The sequence below is a fragment of the Centrocercus urophasianus genome, unplaced genomic scaffold, assembly GCF_019232065.1.
Source record: "Centrocercus urophasianus isolate 14NV4802_14NV808 unplaced genomic scaffold, USGS_Curo_1.0 seq_10, whole genome shotgun sequence".
Classification (NCBI taxonomy): Eukaryota; Metazoa; Chordata; class Aves; order Galliformes; family Phasianidae; genus Centrocercus; species Centrocercus urophasianus.
In genome coordinates, this window is record NW_024884142.1 from 89,107,744 (window position 1) to 89,126,514 (window position 18,771).

General features: G+C 42.1%; 1 long non-coding RNA gene across 10 annotated transcripts in view; it reads right to left on the bottom strand.

The window, feature by feature from the left end:
• Positions 1-18,771, bottom strand: part of LOC122157305 — a 302,268-nt gene that overhangs the window by 194,134 nt on the left and 89,363 nt on the right. Inside the window, exon 1 of one of the 10 annotated variants that reach the window (XR_006167842.1) lies at positions 5,307-5,358. The exons of the other annotated variants lie outside the window; for them this stretch is intronic. This is a non-coding gene — a long non-coding RNA (uncharacterized LOC122157305). Of the gene's footprint in view, positions 1-5,306; positions 5,359-18,771 lie in introns of those variants that run through there. 10 annotated transcript variants of the gene reach the window in all.

The following is an 18,771-nucleotide window of genomic DNA, read 5'->3' on the forward strand; positions in this document are numbered from 1 at the left end:
ATCTGTGGGTGGTTTCTCACCAGTGCAGGAGAAACGTCAGTACTGACACATGCAGGAATAGCTGCCCTCTTGCAAGTGTGCTGGGTTCTGTTTTTCCAACCTTGGCCTTTGGGTCTGAGCATCAGCAAGGATTTTCCATCCTGACTTTCCATTCCAAAAAAGTCCAGATGGGACCACTCAGAATTAGCACTATCTGGAGACTTCTGAGTGACTGGTGGAGCTAACTGGACTATCTGATATCCTGTAAGATAGAAGCTCACCATACTATTACCATGTCAAAATGATACCCAGTAGCTGAGGCAGAGAAGACATTTAAAAATACATCCCATCTTGACTCAAAGATCATTAGTGCAGCTGAAATGAACTGATTTAGACAAAAGGATTCAGTAAATTCATCTTGGCTTGACTCACACCAATATTAAAGGACTGGCTCTCCCACTCAGCCTTGCAGGGGACAGTCACAGTCTCCCTTGTCACCTCCCTGAGGTTCAAATGGCGTGGAGGGGCTGGGAAAAGATCTTCCTCATACCATGAGGTACTCAAAAAATAAATTGATGAAAAATATGCTGAAGCTGTTTCTACTCCTTAAGACTGAAACCACAAATAATCTCAGCTTCTCAAAGTATGTGTGTTTCCATTCTGTGATTTTGATTTTCCTCACTTCTGTTTCGTTGTTGTTGTTTTGCTCAGTGAAAGCAAATACTATCCTGTCCGTCTCCACATTTTTCAGTTTCTTTCCCCAAGGATTTTTCCTTTAACATTTCAAAACATCTCTGGTGGTCTTAAAGCACTAAAAACTGCTTCAATTTTTTTCTTTCCTCCTTTCTTCTTTTCTTCCTTTTTTACTTCCTTTCTATGTTTCTGTCTTCCTTCCTTTCTTTTTATTCTTTCCTCTCCCACTTTTGTGTATTTTGGTAAATTTTGAAAAGTTACAAGATAACAATAGAAAAAAATACTGGTGATATCATCCTTTGTATGGAAATGGGAAAATTGAAATCACGTAAGGAGGTGCAGTGCATTTGCAACACTAGAGTCTTTCTCTTTCAATATAAGAAAATCCGTCAGCAAAAGGGAAACACATATCACTGCCTTTTTTTATATATGCTATAGAAAATCCTGTAATATTGCATCACTTTATTCATATGCAGTTTCAGAAAGTTCATCAGAAGTAACAGAGATGACCAGGAAAACCAGATGGACTGCTTCCTAATCCTGCATTCTACCAGTCTGAACAAATAAACAGTTTCTGACCCAGTTAGTCCAGTAAAAACTCTGAAATATAGGAAAGAAGCCAGAAAATTCACATCATGACTTCACATAGAGGTAGAAGGAGTTATCCTATGATAAGAAAACACAAAGTGAGGGTGACTGGACCTTCTGCCTGACTCTACCACAGGCGTCTGCACAGAGGAGCATTAGCAGAGCCGTGGGGACTGTGTTGGTGTTTGCTGATAGCAGGTTCAATGGGCAACTCGAGGTTGAGACACAGGGCTTTACTTTAGAGGAAAGCACTGGAAGAGTGCATGTAGCACAATGGTGTTCTTGTGTCATGATGTGTCTGCACACAAAATTACTGAACAATGTATTCTACTTTCTAATTACAAATACAAGTTGTACAATAACATACTGATACACAGCTCGGTCCTTTGAGAGCAAGCTTTGAACAGTACCTTCACCTTCCTCACAGAAGAAAGGAGTAATCAATTTCCCAAACTAAGATCATTATCTAGGTACTTTTCCCAGGACTTAGTCAATCTATATCAATCTGCCCCCAGCTGCATTTCGGCCAATGGTCCGAGCATGTTGGAAGCAGAGACACCAAAGAGGCCAATTACTGGTAGCCAGGGCAGTTAGGAGGTGCTTCCAGAGATATCAGCCCTCTGCCCGGCCGTGGGACCACAGCCTGAATGATGAGAGACTGCAGATTCTTCAATATGAGCACCCAAACTCAATAGCTCAGATGTCCCTTCTCTACAGGTTCCATCAAATGCCTTTTAAAGTCAAAGGCTTTTACAGAGGACTTTGAAAGGTACACCTCCAGGCAGAGTTCCCTTTGGCTGCATTCATTTGGCTACGTATCAGAAAGAATAAGATCTTGACCAACAATTTCTTTATTAGTAGTTCTATTCCCCGCTGCAAAGAGCTTTCGTTCCATCATATTTTATTTTCTAGGAGAAACAGATTTTCCACATGAAAGCATGGAAGTTCTCAAAAAAAACCCATTTTCAACATGAAACATCTCCTTCCTTATCACAGCAGAAGACTTAAAAACATGTTTGATGTTCAGCACATGCACAGCCCACATGACGTAGAAGCTTAAATTAACCCATCTGCTTAAATGTTTTTCTAAATCAACATCAGGATGAATATTCATTCTCAGCTGAAATTTGGCAGAGACGATTTAAGCCTGCAAACAAACTTTTTAACAGATTTTGAAAAATTTAGTTCAGCTATATTTGACTTTTATAGAACATACAAAGAAACAATTAAGTTTCCAGACTCGGTTCTTCTTTTAGATCTTACATGATTTAAAAACAGCCTTGCTTCTTTGAAACTGAACATGCCACATGATTAATGGAAGACAAAGCATTTTCCCAGCTTGAAATAATGTCCTAAAGAACATTTATTTTAAAGTAAAAATTAGTGTTGTTTTAAAATGATGTTCTTAGTATGCAGAATATTGGTTTGAATCTTTTTGATCCCATGCAACGCAAAAGATGGATTTTGCACCTATAATCAAGTGGAAAAAATAAGTTTCTTTCAAGTCTCCAAGGTGAAATATTTCTGTCCCAGATGGCCTGGGTAAGGACTTCACAAACTCACTTCAGACCGCTCTGTTGCTCTGTGTAGCACTGAATGAACACATATCTGGGACTGCCATGGCAAATGCACAACCCAGATCTCCAGTGATGTCACACCAAGCTAGAGAGAAAAGCTGCTCCCACAGGGGCAAGAGAATGATAGTTTTCTGTAAAGAACAGGAGCTCAGCAGCACTGCACAGGTAAAAATAAACCATCTGAGATGCTAACTCTTCTCAGTTGAGTATCCAGCCCAAATAATTCTAAACCGTCTAATTAATAATTACTGTGTGTTATTTCGAAGTACGTACATTTCTCTGTAGAATCTTTATAACTCACGATGCGCATATGGTCACACATACAGCCACATGTATGCACTTAAGCCCCCTGTGAAACCCTTCACTCCACTGCTGTTGTGCTCTTATACCCCGCACTGAGATGCAGGCAGGGACATGGCCGGGCTCAGCAGTGTGTAGGGCAGAAGCACATGAGGTTAGAAGGCAGCAAAATGCAGGCATCCACATCCTGGTAAGATCAGGCTTATCTGATTTGATCTTTCCTTGGGTCACATGTTGACTTTTGCTGCGTATGCCATTTGTTGAACTATGGCTCATGAGTAACCCTTAGGATTTAACTGGACTCATTAAAGTTAAGACAACATTTGAGCATAATGTAATTGATTCTGAAGGAACCACCATCCACAGTGGAAACGCCACAGGCAGAAAGCTGGTCCGTGTGACTGCAGCTCTGAGAACCGGCTGAGTCAGCAGTTCTCCAGCACTGCTAAAGACTTCCTCTACCTTCAGGCACTAATTTGTCTGAAGACTTTTTTAAGGCTCTTGCTAAAGAGAACCAGAAAGACTATGAAAACGTGCTTTACTAGTAACACTTTCCATCTGTTCTCTCAAGGCAACAGGCAGGGAATGGTGTATTTGGAAATACCTCAAACCAAGTGCTGGGGCTATCAGGTCGGCCCAGGTCTTTGCAGCTGTCAGTGACTTCACTGGGTGGTAAACTCAACCCTCCCCACCTCTCCGAAAATGTACTTTTTTTGCTCTTTACCCTGCACCCAGATTTCAGGGGTTCTCCATGGAGTCTCCATGGAAGATTCCTGTGCTGTGTGCATGAGCAGCACTATTGGTGCCATTTCCCCACTTGCTGTTTGGAGGAGTATCGATACGGACTCCTGGAGAGCAAAACTGCTTTGCTTTCTTTTGCAACAATATGCTTGCATCTCCCCTCATTTACAGCACTGTCAGCCTGGAATAATTGTTAAAATCAGCCACATTTGGGTGGGGAAACTGGTCACCAAATTCCCAGATTTGGAACAGAAATTTAAAACAAAAAATAATCAGTGACAATTCTCTTTTCTCCGGGAATTTGCTTCCCTTTGTATCTTTAGCCTGTAAAGCTGTTTGCAATTTCCCAAAGATCGGAGATTTCACCTTATTTTCACTGGCAATGACAAAGTGCTTCAAAAGAATATTCAGGCGAAAGTTCACATAAGCACTAGATAGCAATATATTTCATTAAGGTGAATTCCCAAAGCAGGTAACACAAGGGCAAGAGAAGTATTCCTATCACTCCTGTCCTTAAAAGCAGTATTTTGTTCTGAATAACTTGTGTCTCACTGGCTAAGCGGCTCTAATTTTACTCCACATTGTGCTTTTCCCAAACTTTAAAACAATCTGTTTATTGTTGGAAATCTTTAAATACTATTTAACATTCACAGAGGAGAAATGAGCTGATCAATAATGCTATTTCATTGCTCTCCTCCAGTTTCAAAGGTTATTACTTAAATGGCTTTATTACTCAAGCAACATTCTTAGCCTTTCCTGATGACAAATAAACTAAATCCTACAGCTGTAATTCCTAAACAGCTGTTCAAAAGAAAACTAATATAGATGTTCTGGTATCCAAAAGATAAGGAATTACTGTCATGTTCACAGAACCAGGTCACAACTACTTCCTTGATGTGTACAAAGCCAAGACAATGAGTAGGAGTATTTCTCATCTTGTGCCCACACAGAGCTCAGCTATTCACAGTCCTCTCCTAACACACGTCCATTACAATCAGCAGGCATGACATTCACAAGTGCATATGCCTTCTGATCTAATCCTTAAGAGATCTACATCATAGTTATTGTACGTTTCTTTTTAAAGCGTTTGGAACCTACACCGGCATGTTTAAACACAATTTCTTCAATCTACAGTGGCCAACAAAAAAAGTCAAAGCTATACCATGTCTTGCAGTAGCTGTACCTGAAGCTAATGCCATTAACATGCCAGACTACACTTGAAATATGACAGTTTCAAAGATATTTTCTTTTTCTCTATTGTTTTGGTAAATCTGCATTAGCCAGAAATCATGGGAGGAACAGGCTTAAGCCAAGCTGTGTTTTTAGCAGCCAGATCTCCAACCGTTACACCAGCTGAAGACAGTTGCTGTGCTTCACAATGTTAGGCTACTGCTGTTTGATGTTCAGTACAGATATGGCCTTACCCACCAGGATAAACTGGTAGAGCAGTAGTCATTGGTTCTTCTTCTCACCTATAACTGAAACAATGAAGAGATCTTTAACACAGTGAAGAACAATAAATTACAAAAAAAAAAAAAAAAAAAAAAGGGTAGTTGACCTTGAAAAAGAAAGATTTGGAGAAAAGTTGATGTGATCTGTGATAATGCCCAGCATGAACATAAGTTTCCAAAATACTTGCTCAAAATGTATTAGATTGGGCTTTTTAACTGGACTTATAGAATTAGTAGGTGAAAGGAGCAAAAGACTGGTGAGGAAAACCTCCTGCTGATGTACCACATTGCAATCAAATGTGGACATCAGAGGAATTCCCAAAAGATTTGTCCCCCATGCCAGAAGCCATAGAAACCCCCTGGCATCCTGGAGAAAAATCTGAGGAAAAGGATAATAGCTATGACTACATGTATATATGAATGTGTATGACAAGTGATGCACATTGCTCAACAGCCACTGACTGATGCCCCGTTAGACCCCCAGCAAGAGGAAGAAAGAAACATAGAAACAGGTCCTGGATGAATAACGAGATAGACACTACTCTGCTTGTAGTACTTCATTATTGTTTCCCATGAATTATTCCCATTCCTAGAACTGCCTGGCTGTCATACATGGCTTTCAACAAGCAATGCTCCTCTGCTAGAGGAAAACCAGCTGTGTCCAAATCACAGTTACTTCCACCTGGACTCCTGCCTGTGCAGCCTGCTGTAGGGAGCCTGCTTCGCAGGGGGACTGGACTTGGTGATCTCTGGAGGTCCCTTCCAGCCCTTACAATTCTGTGATTCTCACATTGATACCTATTGAATGTCTGGTCTCTGTTTTTATTTCATGTCCCCTCTACTTTTTCTCTCTCTTTGCCGTGACCGGGCTGCTTTGACCTTGGAAACTAGACTGAGCATGTTAGGTAATCCACAGATATGACCTGCAGTCATTTTTCTCTTATTTCTGTTATTCCCTTTCACTTTTATCTATCCCCATTTATCCTCCTCCTTCTTCCCCCTCCTCCAATTTGTTAATAAACAAACTCCAAAATATTGGAGTATGGAAGGAGAGATGGAAAAACAGAAGCGTAGGGTCAGCAAAGATAGGTTCAGCTTTGCCACTCTGTTTCCCTACTAACTTGAAGCTTTTCCCCCCACTGCTGAGCTGGTGGTTCAGGCTCCAAAGGCTGCACTGTGCCACTGTCCCACTGCCAATGCTTCTTCTGCCAGGCCAGTCCTCATTAATGAAGCCCAGCTGGGCTTCAATGACCCTGTACCAGGTACCCCAGGGCTGGCAGCAGCTCCTCATTAGGCACTGGCTTTGTCCAATCCACTGGAGGGTGAACACAGCAACTGAGAGCCATCAGCTCAGCACACAGAGGCTGCTGAGCAAGGAAAAGGCAGAAAGACACAACAGGTGCTGGTGACATGATTTCCTGCATGTCACTCTTGTTCTGCATGGTTTCCCCAAACATTCAGATGTGGCACAGAAATAGAGTTACAGGCACCTGTAGCTGATGATTCAGCCTCAAAAGCGGGAGCTTATACAGGTCTGAAGTAGCAAAGGAAACTAATCACACTGGCTCTAGGAATACAAATAAGCACTGAATAGGTGCCAAACATGACTTGGCACTTCCAGTCACCTTGCAGTTCATTTCCAGTGCAAGCTGGGAGACAAATGCAAGACGTTTTCTTCCTGTTTTGCATGTGTCCCCTTGCAGAGAGGTCTTGAAAATTGTCCAACAACAAAAAAAGGAAGACAGCAGATGAAGTAGCACAGAGCAAGGAGACGAATACATCAGCCCTAGCGATCCTCCAAGGCAGGCAGACCCAGAGCCACTTCTCTGGGCACCAAAACCAGCACTGCCCCAGCAGATGCCAACTTTTCCCAGCCACAGGTGTAGCGGCCACACAGAGGGGGGTGAGCAGGGAGCAGGTGTGCACCAAAACTTGTGCTGCCTGCAGGAAGGCCTTGCTGCCAAAGTTGTCTTCAAGTGTTAACGCTTTAGTTAATAATGCTCTGGAGGTTCACGCAGGGAAAGTAATACAAAAGGTGGAAAGCTCAGCGTTTAACTGTAGAGCAGATACCACAAAGGGGCTGCTGGGCTAAAATCAGATGACTTTGAAATAAAGTAAATAAATAGGAAAATATGAGCTGCACTAATGATCCAGATCACAGATCTGGAATACAAATTACGATGGGCTATTGCTAACGTTGATCTTGCTTTCTTTTTCTTTTTCTTTTTTTTTTTTTTCAAATCCACCGTGGAGGACAGACATACCACCTACTGCCTCATCCACCAGACCAAGGACCGAAGCTATTTTTGGCATTCGTTATGCTCCAGGTGGCCCATCTGGCCTGATTCACTTGGCCAGTTTTCCTTTCCATCTGGGAATTTTGACCCTCCTGCTTTCCAACTAATTGTATCACATTATCTCCTTTTTGTTCCCCACTTCCCTCGCTGCAAAAGGTTGCAAAAATCTCATGCGCTGCGTTAGAAAGTCTCAATTAACCTCTAACCCCGCTTCAGTGCATGCGGCTTGGGTTACTTCTCACACCCAACCGCGGGCCCATTAACACGTTGTCGTAAAACAAAAACTGTTTTGACGGGCTGTAATTGCTGCTAAGTGCTGCCGAACAAAGGCTCGCTTGTCCCGGGGCGGCCGGGCCGAGCCCCGCTCTGCGGAGGGGAGCCCCGCACCCCAAAGCGGGCAGCGCCGAGCACCCACCCCCGGAGGGCCGCAGGAAGCCCGGGGTCCCCCCCTTCCCCCGCCTCAAATATAATTAGTTTATGTTAACTGGAAAGGGTCGCGACTGACCAAAGGGCAGGGCCCTTTTTGTTTTTAGGCAAGATAGTGGAATAATTGCTTGACGCTCGGATCTGCAGGTGCTTTATGAAGCTCATTTGGTGCTGGCAGCCTGCAGCGAGAGCTGATTTCCCTGGAAAAGGCCGGATTCCATATGACAGGTCTGATTTGCTGTGACGGGAGTGATCGTCCATTCACGCCATTCACAATTACGCTACCTGTTCACCAGCACTTACCTCCGCCCTCCTGCTCCCTGCAGGTGGATCTGCAGCTGAGTTGGGACCAAGCCGTTCTCCCTTTGGAGCCTCTTGGGTTGCGGGGGTTTGTGCCCGATAACTCTTTCCCTGCCCAGGGGGCTGAGGAAACCTTCCCAAGCATCTCCTTCAGAGTGAAGGAGGATTTTGCTAAAAAATTCAGTTTCATGCCCACTTGCATTCATGTTTCAAAGCAAATACATTCATAGGATAGACCCATCTGTTTGAAACGGTGGATGCTACTTATCCAAAAGACAGAGAGCCCTCAGTTCTTGCTGACTGGCCTGTCCCATGCTCCACTTGATCCTTATGAGTCCTTTCCAACTTAGATATCCTGATTCTACACCTAGACCCTTTACTGCAGCAGCTACCCAGGACAACCATGATGGCTGCACAAGTTCTCTGCAATGCACTTGCCCTCAAAAGCATGCCTCCTGCTGGCTCTGGCCCTGTCCTCTCCCCTGCTCCCCATCCCCAGGGCCACCAAGGGCAGGGCAGCCTCTCCTGCAGGCATCTTCTGGGAGTGTCTGGGAGTAACTGGTGTTTTGGTTTCAGCTAGGACAGTGTACTGTTTTCAACACCAGAAAATTCCTCCTGCTGTTCAGCCTGACTCCTTCAAAGCAATTTAATCTCATTACCATAGGGATATGAGAGCTTTTCCTTTCTGCAGCACTCTGTATGTGTTAGTAGATCCTCACTGAATAGTATCAGTAACTGGTATCAATGGAGATCACAACCAGAAACTCGTTGCCTTCTTGTTGTCATCTTGTCCCTTCACATGAACAAGTGATGCTCAGTCACTCTTTGTAATTAAATAAAAGCCACGTGGCTTTTTTTTATTATTATTCCAAGCATCCTCCCATTCCTTCAAGTTTCTAGTTATCTTTATTTCTTGCTGTAAGTAAAACTGTAAGCTAAACACCTTCAAGCATTAGCATTTCAAAGCAGTCTGCACTTGGAAACACACCAAAATGGCTATTTCAGACTATTTGTAGTAGCTGTTTTGGTTAATTTCCAGGCATAGACAAACCCGAAGATCTGACCTCCTGATGCTGCCTGTGGAGGGTTGCTGACCCCAAATCCCAGCGCAAACTTTCTGTGCCTGGAGGTAAAACCTGGCCTTCAGGAAATTAAACTACCACAGCCAACAAGTACATTTCAGACGTTTCCACATCAATATGCATTTCTGGCCTATTGCTCTAATCATTGGTTTATATCTTCTTTAGCTATTTATCTTCTGGCTAAAGAACATTATCCAAGCCCCGATTAATAATGCACAGATATTTCCTAACCAGTGTAGACTGGCACTTCTCCATTGATTTGCACAGAGCTACTTTTAATTTATATCAGGTGAGGATCTAGCATGTTTAAAAGTGTGTTGAAAGAAGACAAAGCCCGAATACATTTTATCTTCAGTGATAAACATTGCATTATACAGAACATGTAGAAAATACCTTTTCAGAAATATAATCCTGGCTGTGGCATGTACTGGGCACAAGAGCTGGAGAAGTTTGGATGTTTTGAAGCAGGGGTGGGTAGAGGTTACCAAGAACTATCACTGGAGGCCTGAATTGAGGCAGTTTGATACTGCCTTAAATAACAAGTGCCCAGATATAGCTGGATGTTTAAAGGAATTAAAGTCAGGTTTCTCAATCAATTTTGCTGTCAGGGGAAGAAGCCTTTGAGGGAAACTTATCCGGGTGAAGGCTGGGCTCCTTGGAGCACTGCAGACCTACATATGCTACTGCTAGCCAAGGAAGGGCCCATGCACAAAAATCAGAAAGTACCACTTCTATGCCTGTTTTGGAACTGGTATTACATACATAGAGAAGGATAAGATCTGAAAAGCAGGCACAAAAGAAATTGTAGTGCCAAGCAGATGTGCAGCCCCAGAAACATCTGTGTTCTGAACCAGTCAGTAAAGTTCAGCATCCAAAGTCACAAATACTCTGCCAGCCACCTAATCTCACTACTCAACTGTTAAGAGTGCCTTCTTATCACCATTTCACTTGTGAGCCCTAAATTGTGCCAGATGAAAGTGGGCAACTGCACCATTCCTCCTGCTACAGATCAGGATTTATATCGCTGTAATTCCAGGTTAGTTCATTTCCTGGCCCTGCTGGGTGACCTTGAGTAAATCTTTTTCATTTCTGCTCCCCCTTTTATTTTCTCACACTTCACTGTCTTTAGGATGGAAAAGTTCTGCTCTAATACAGATGGTTGATGGTAACTGAAACTATATGAAAAGTAGCAGTCACTTTTTCAGGAAGACCTAGTGCTGTGCATTGAATACAGCCGTCAACAGTACCTTGCATGCCATCATTATGAAGGCTGTTCGGTGACTAAGGCTAGAAAAATAATAAGAGGATTCAAACAGACAAAATTAGAATAGCAATTTAGCAATGTGGCAATAAAATTCCAAAGCAAACATAAAATAAATCATTTGTATCTTGAACTCGTTTTATATGTTGAAAAGTTCACCACAGAGACATAGGATATACAATTCTTTTTTTAACAAGGCCCATGTTACAGATATTTCTGTAATTACATAATGCTGTTTGTATACACAGTGAAGGGAAGCTATGTGTTAATGCATTTTTAATCTCTGAGAAAGGTCACACTAAATTCTTCACAGGGAATCACAGCTTAGTGATATTAGTATGATCATGGAGAAAAGTTAAGAGTGGTATTTGACTGTCATACCCTAACTTTTTTCCTGTATGTCTGCAGAATTCTCCTCTGCTGCTTTCACCCATGATTCACCAACGCATTCCACTGAATTGCTGAAGTAAAGCTTATAATTACGTTATTATGTTTACAAAGAGTCTAATTGTAGGACAACTGTATACACAGATTACTTGAGTACTGTAAGCGTATGACAATACCTTCCAACACACCTCCTTTTTATGTGTAAAAAACTCAGATTGAACCACTCAATCTGCATGAACCACTGACAGCTTCATGAAATGACATCTGGAAGTAGATTATGTCACATATTGGAAAGGAACAATAAGATAGCCATAAGAACAACGTGATTTTCCCATGAGTGAGGGAAAAAAAAAAAAATCACAACAAAAGAATCCATCTGTATACAAGGCAGATTTCCAGTCCAGAGGTAAAACATAAGAGAACCAATAGCAGAGGCAGAAGGACAACTGTGATACCAACGATGTGAGGAGTTTAAGTAAACTAACAGCTGCAGGAAGATGAAACAATTGTCAGGCAAATAGTTTTGTTGTGGCCTTCCCCTTCCCACTCCCCAAAGCAATGATTAGTTACTTGATACAGATTCCAATTAATTTGCCTCAAATAGATCAGAGAAGCTTACCTATGGATTGTGTAAGATCTGAGTTGACAAAAATAATGCCCAGGCTCTTACAAACAAAGGCTCAAGATGCTGAAGCCCAGTTCTTCGGAATAACAACTGATAACCCAGGGCATTCATGCCTCTGGATTCACCAACATGCCTCATTCCACAAGAATTCAGACCAAATGACCTCCAGGAAGATTTTTCAGAGGTGCAGAGCTTGAATTAATCTCCTCAGTCCACAAAAGCACACTCTTCAGCTCTGTCACCAATAATTCAGTGAGAACTTCCAGGACTCCTGTCCCTAGGAAGACAATGAATATTATAATATGGAATTTGCAAACCAAGCTTGCTGTTTTTTTAAAGCTGTTTCTTATGTTTGCAGTAACTGTCAGAGAAAATGTGATGGTTCCACTGAAGCACCTTGGCTAGAGTGCTTGATGTGCTGAGGGGTAATTAATTTTTTCAAAATCAAGGCTATTTATTGATGCCTCGAATCAAGCAAATTGGAAGCAAAGCTAAGGGAAATTTCGTTTCTTGTACCAGAAGAATCACCCATGCCATTTCTACAGCATTTGACTTGGTGATCTCCTACAGCAGTAAGACTGACAGAGTAACTAAAACACTACATGAAAGAGTACATTAGAGCCTCATTGATATTCCTCTCTTTAATCCACACACCTCATAATTCATAAATGGAAAGCAGTGGTCTTGTCCTCCTTCTCTGCTAAGATTTAAGACTGCTTTGAGGAGGTTTCACCTTACTAAAAGTTCAAGAATATTGCAAAGCAGGCTCCTGAGCATTTATTCCCGCACATGAAGGATGAAGAGAAATCATCACAAAGTCTACTCACACAATAATGGACTGAACCCATGGGTTTCATTCATTTCCTCAGCTGTTAGTATGAATTATCAAAACTTTGTTTAATTCTGCATTTCTTATCCCATCTAAACAAGCTTGGCTAGTAATAGACATCATCTCATTATGAAAGGAAGAAACAACCAATTGCTAATGTCTACTCCAAAATTTGACAGGCATCAGGAAAATTCCTTCTAGATTTTCTTCACTGCAAAATTAGCTCATGCTGTAACTTGAGTCCCACGTCAAATGAAAGTAGAATTCGTAATTCAAATGGGTGGGCTCCTTAGCTTACATTGGCTGGTCTAGAAACAACCACTTGAGTCGTGACCAGATGAATACTGCTAATTCTCCAGTGTTTTCCCATAACTCCTGTTGGGAAGCCGGAAGGACAACAAAGATTTCCTGGATCCAATTAAAACAAAACAAAACAGCTTTTAGAGCAGCCCAGTAGAGCTGTCTTGAAAACTGGGAGCCTATGAATTAATTCTTTCATTGGGATTTTCAGGGGAACAGTTGCATCATTTCTGGACCTAAGAGAAGTTCAGTCTTAGTCCTCATGAGTTGTCTACCCAAGCCAAACAAGTTCATATTCCTTTTTCTCCTCACAGGGAGAAGCTCTTGCACAATCTTTTCCCCATTACTCATTTTTTCACATCCTCAGCACAGCTAACCACAGAGCTGGGGACCACATCCAGAGTCTGCAGCAGTCCTTGGGTAGATCCTTCTTAAGTCAAACAGAGAAAAACCTGTCAGAACCTTTACGCTACATCTGTCACTATATTAAGTAGAAACTCTCACCAACTTCATGCATGAATTCCTAGTTCTTCCTTCCCTCCTCCCTCTTACCCCCCTCCCCCTGAAAAAAAAAAAAAAAAAAAAAAAATTCAAGGAATTCAGAACTCATTTGGGTACAATAGAAATCCTGCCTATTTCTGCCAACACTTCTACTCCATTACCAGAGCCTAATGAAATTAAACTTTCCTGCCACGTACGGCAGTAACATCTGCTTTACTGGCTGCCCTCACTTAGCTCCACTAAGCTTTAGCTTACAACTTCTTGCTTAAAAATCAAGAAAAACTTCAGGCCCCTCTTTAATAATGAAAATAAAAATCTGGAAGTAAACTGTAACCACTTTTCTAACATCACGCTAGCATTACAGAACATTATAAGGCTGAAATTTAGCCCTGAGGCCAAGCGCCTCAGCTGTTCAGTGGAGTCAAACCAGTTAAGACTACTTCATTCTTAATTTCTTCTCTTGATACTGTTGACAGAAACCATTTAGAGTCAATAGCAACTTCACCATCATCTTGCATATGTAACTTCCCAAAACACTGATGATATTGAAATTCTACCACCAAGGATCCCAAAACTTTTTTGCTGTCAGCATCTCCTTGCTCGGAAAGAGCCCTCTCCTAGGGCTCAACCCATTGTCACAAGCATCAGCCTGATTTTCCTTCCTAAGCTTATACAAGGGGATTACTTCTCTCTAGAGCATCTTTATTGCTCTGACTTTCGTAGATGAAAATATTTAAAATGAAAGCTAAACACATAAAGGAAAGGCAACACAAAAGCCCAGAACTTGCTTTTGTTTGCTTGTTTTCAAGTGTTGAAGACTTTCATTTTGGGGTGGGTGGGGGAAAAAGGGAGCAAAGAACATTCTTTATTAGCAAACTAAAAGATGATTCATAGAAACATCTCATTTGTCAGAGAGCTGTTTAGCTTAAAAGAACTTCTGGAGAAAAAAAAAAAAAAAAAAAGTGTGCAGTGTCTCCTTATGCAGCTCATCACCAAAATTCAGCATTGTTGAGTCCAGAGTGGATTTTATCCCAAATCATGGCAAAGAATCTTGTTGCTGCTGTCATCCTTCAAACCTCATGCAGTTGCCCATGGAGAAACCAAGTGATGGACTGCATTTCTGGTGGCTGCTGAGCCCCAGGGCTCAGACACAGCTGGTTCTTACAGCAAACTGGTCTGATGGGGAAGAGGCAGTTTCTAAAGTCTCTTCCCATAGTACCCAATCTCTCTCCTCACTCACAAATGCCTTTGTTTTAGTCTCCCTGTCATTGCCTTGTTACATCTTCTACTGGTGACAGGATGAGAGGAAATGGCCTGAAGTTGTGCCACAGTAAGTTTAGGTTAGATATCAGGAAAAACTTCTTTACAGAAGGGGTTGTTAAGCACTGTAATAGGTTCCCCAGGGAGGTGGTTGAGTCCCCATCCCTGAATGTGTTTAAAAACCGTTTGGATGTCATAGGACATGATTTAGTGGTCTTTTCCAACCTGAGTGATTCTATGATCTTCCTATTTAGAGAGGTGTGTCAGCTTGTAGCTGTGGCATATCCCACATACTTCTGTTTCCAGGATCAGAAATTATACTGAGCAGGAGTCCTTGGCAAATGCCAGCTAAATCACCAGCATCCCAGTCTTTCCTGCTGTTGGTACTGGCTCTCCAGCTGCATAGTGAAATTTCTACACAATGCCTCTGAATTATGTTTGCAGTCCCTAATGACCTACTGCATGCAAGCTGCTCCAAAGTTTCTTCCTCGAAGACTGACTCGGGTCAAAATCAAACCTGAGTCTTCCCTTTAAAAAATTGCTTCTGGAATTCAAGTTTCTTTCCTTATTACTTTCCTCAAAAAAGCAGGCAAGATTTAGACATAGCTGAAGAACCACTCAATGGACAAACACTGGGATGATCTTTGCTGCTGGGCAGGAGGCTGACTTCTAGCTTGCTTCTTTGCCTCCTGTTCAGATCTCTGACTGTGCTCAGAGTTGTACTAAGTGCAAATTCCTGAAAGCTGAGACCATCCAAACAGCAGTGGCACCAAAGGGGCCAGCACCCTCATCACAACCTCCCCATGCTGCAGTGCATGGGAAAGAGCTGTGTGAGCACTCATCAAGACCAGTTGTGAGCAGTTTGCAAGGTGCAAAGCAGGAATGATTTTAAACTTTGAGGTGTCTGCCACATATTCATCAGTAATTGCTTCAGGAGTCATCTGTAGATTAATCACTCTATTAATCATTCGTCCATCATCAGCCTAATTTAATTCCCTAGTCCTACTCCCTTGAAGTAAAGCTTAGAGATACTTGAGCTGTGAATACTGCTGCAAACTATGAGCAAGGGACTGAGTTCACAAAGCTGGCAGAAATGGAGCCACACTCAGGGCAGAGCCAGGTGATGTTTGGAGCTGATGGTGTGGAAGGGAGGATATTCCATAGGGCTTCTTGACATTTACTAGACCAATAAAACAAACTACCCCTTGTATTAACAGGCCTTTGGAGGTTATTGCAAACGTAGAACTCTACAGCTCACCTCCTTGCAATTTGGCTCAGAAAATGAATTCTGCCTGGGCTGCAAATGCTTATCTACAGGTAACAAGTACTGCTTTGCAGCTCAGCTCTGCCTCTGGCCACTACAAAGGAACAGCTATAACTCTCTGTTTCACAAGGATCAATCTTACACAAATGTCTTTTGTTCAGAAAATACTTATAGCAGAGCAACAGGTCCAGTGTGTTTAGGTAAGCTATACAGTTCCTCTAAGACCACCACCAAGAAAAAGGAAAAGCCCACAGTCATTAAAGATACCTGCATCTACGTCCCCTCTTGTTGAGTTGGTGCTTCGGGGAGGAAGGCCTATGTTTTATTTTCTTAGCTTATATAAAAGCTATTACACTTAGGAGCACGGCATATACACAGATATCAACAAATAAATCATGAAGCTCTGAATTTCACAAGTTAATGCTGGCTTAATCTTGCCTATCATAAGCTGAGAACCAGTGTTCAGATAGAGCCATCACAGTTTCGGTTCCACTAAAAGCAGAAATTTTAATGCTTACATTGTAATTCTGTATAATAGAAGTAAAGCCTAAAATACTGTCACTGTTAAAAAAAAAAATATTAAATAATCTCAAAAGCTTTTTTCCCCCCCTTGTATTTATAAAGGAAATTATCTCTATTTTCCTTGGGAAATTAAGTTTGCACACCTACCTAGAATGTAATTCGCTTCCCTTGTTTAGTACCTATAAATCGGATTAGATGTCTTTATTATGCTTCTACATTTATCCTCAAGTAAACACTTGCTTGTTTAAAATGACTTAATGTAGTGGTTCAAAACCACTGGGGCCACCCGGGCAAAATTTCAAACATTACTTTCCCAAGAAATGTATGGCTTTAAACTGGAGGGTTTTTTTTTGCAAGTTCACATTTAGATTACATTTAAATTGTCACAGATCTAATAATGGATGGCAAGAAAGACCTGCCTTTAGCTACATCCTTTACTTTCCTCCTAGTTAACAAAACAGCAATATCTGCAGTGGATAAGAATATCTGCAGTTGTAAGAATTGAGTTAATTATCTGGGATAATCTGTATGCATTAGCCAACAGTGTCCCACTAGGTCAATACAAAAATGAATTGTGAGATTCTTGTCAGATCCACATTGTTTCCAGGCACAGTTGCAGGCCACTCAATTAAACACCTTTCAAGGCCTTTTGCTGATCTAGATGTAGCTAATTGCTCTGGATGTGAATGATTCATCTCCCAGATGTCTCAGACCTCTCCCCAGCTTTGCTCAGCTAATATCAACACATACATCCAGTGATAGGATATTATTGTGGACAGGATATTTTTACTCATGTCTCCCTTTCATATGATTAATCCCAAACAAGGAAGGTCTCCTGAATCACGCTCTTGACACAGCAACTCCTTTGCATCTGCAGGCTTCCCACACATGAGGGAGTGAGCATGAATGCAGTCTTTTTATCAGCACTCCCCAGGTGCAGCGCTATTCACACTTGAGCTTGACAGCATAACATAACAGTTTTTATTTGCCACTCTCCTCTGTCAAGTATTCTTTTCTCTTCTGCTGCTTCCTCATTTGTCCATATATCTATGGCAGGGCTGGCCAAATTGAAAATGAGTGAAACACAAAGACAGACTGTAGTTTCCACAGTGACAGTCTATGGGAAAGCAGTGTGCGGTTCGGTTTTTGTTATGGAGTCCTCAAAGGTCACTGGTAGCATTGTAACTGCAAGCCCCCAGAGGAAAAGATGACAGCATCTGGTCCACTGGTTACCAGCTTTCCAGGAGAAATCCTCAACAAATTGTTGCTTAAGAGCCATGGATGAAGAAGTGGGGAATGTAACAGAATACCACAGGCTTGACACCTCTTTCCAGCCTTCTTTGTACATGAGTAGATTCATGAGTACAGGAATGAGGGAGAGAGAAGCAGATGGTAACTCAGCCCCTCAGCCCTGGATGCAGCATTGTACATGGGAGGCACATGCCTCCAGCCCTGGTGGGTGGCTGCAACTTGAAACTTTAACAAGATCTGTCATGGCAGCTTTGGCTATATAAAACCTCAGCAAAGCTCCCTGAGAGGAACATGCACTCACCTGCCATTAACACAACCAGCCACCGGATGTCTTCATTGCTCCATGCCAATAGCCATGGAAAAGCATTTCCCCAAGAGCAAAACATCAGGTCTCTTTACGTTAGCCATATACATAATGCATCCTGGAATGTAACAGCCCAGCTCACTCAAAAATCACATCTGCACTTCTGTAGGAAGCAACATGCAGTGGTACGGTACAGATGCTAGCATGAAGAACAGGCTTTTGTTCAGCACAGCACTATGACCTTTGTGTGTTCAATACATCATCACAATTTTTCTGTCAGCAAACTGGAGCACCAAATATTCCTTGCTCGTTCAAGCACCAACAGAACCGCAGTCTCCCAAGAACATTTTGCAGTTCCTACTCAAGAACAACAAAGCAGTAATGATCATCATGCTTGCTTGGTGATGCTTGCACCTTTCCCTCCTCTTCCTATCTGTGCACACAGCACCACAATCTCCACAGAGAAGCAGCACCTCCAGAGCTGATTCTCATCCATCTTTCCCTATTTGTAAAGAAGGCAAGACAACAAAGTTGATTTTGCTTATACGTATTCACATACACACATATAGACAGAAGGACAGATGTTATTTGCAGTACTGGCAACACGGCAGTAGGCAAAGGCCAGCTCTGAGCCAGACAGTATCTCTGAAACGCCCAGCGGTGAGATAGCAGCTGTCACTAGACCTTTGGAATGTACTTAATAGATGATGGAGGTCTCTCTATTTTTTTTCCTCTCCTAACGCTCCCTCAGTTCACATTGAAGTTTGCCAGTCCTTTTTCTTCTCCTCCTCCACTTTAGAATTACAGAATCACAGAATATCCCAAGTTGGAAA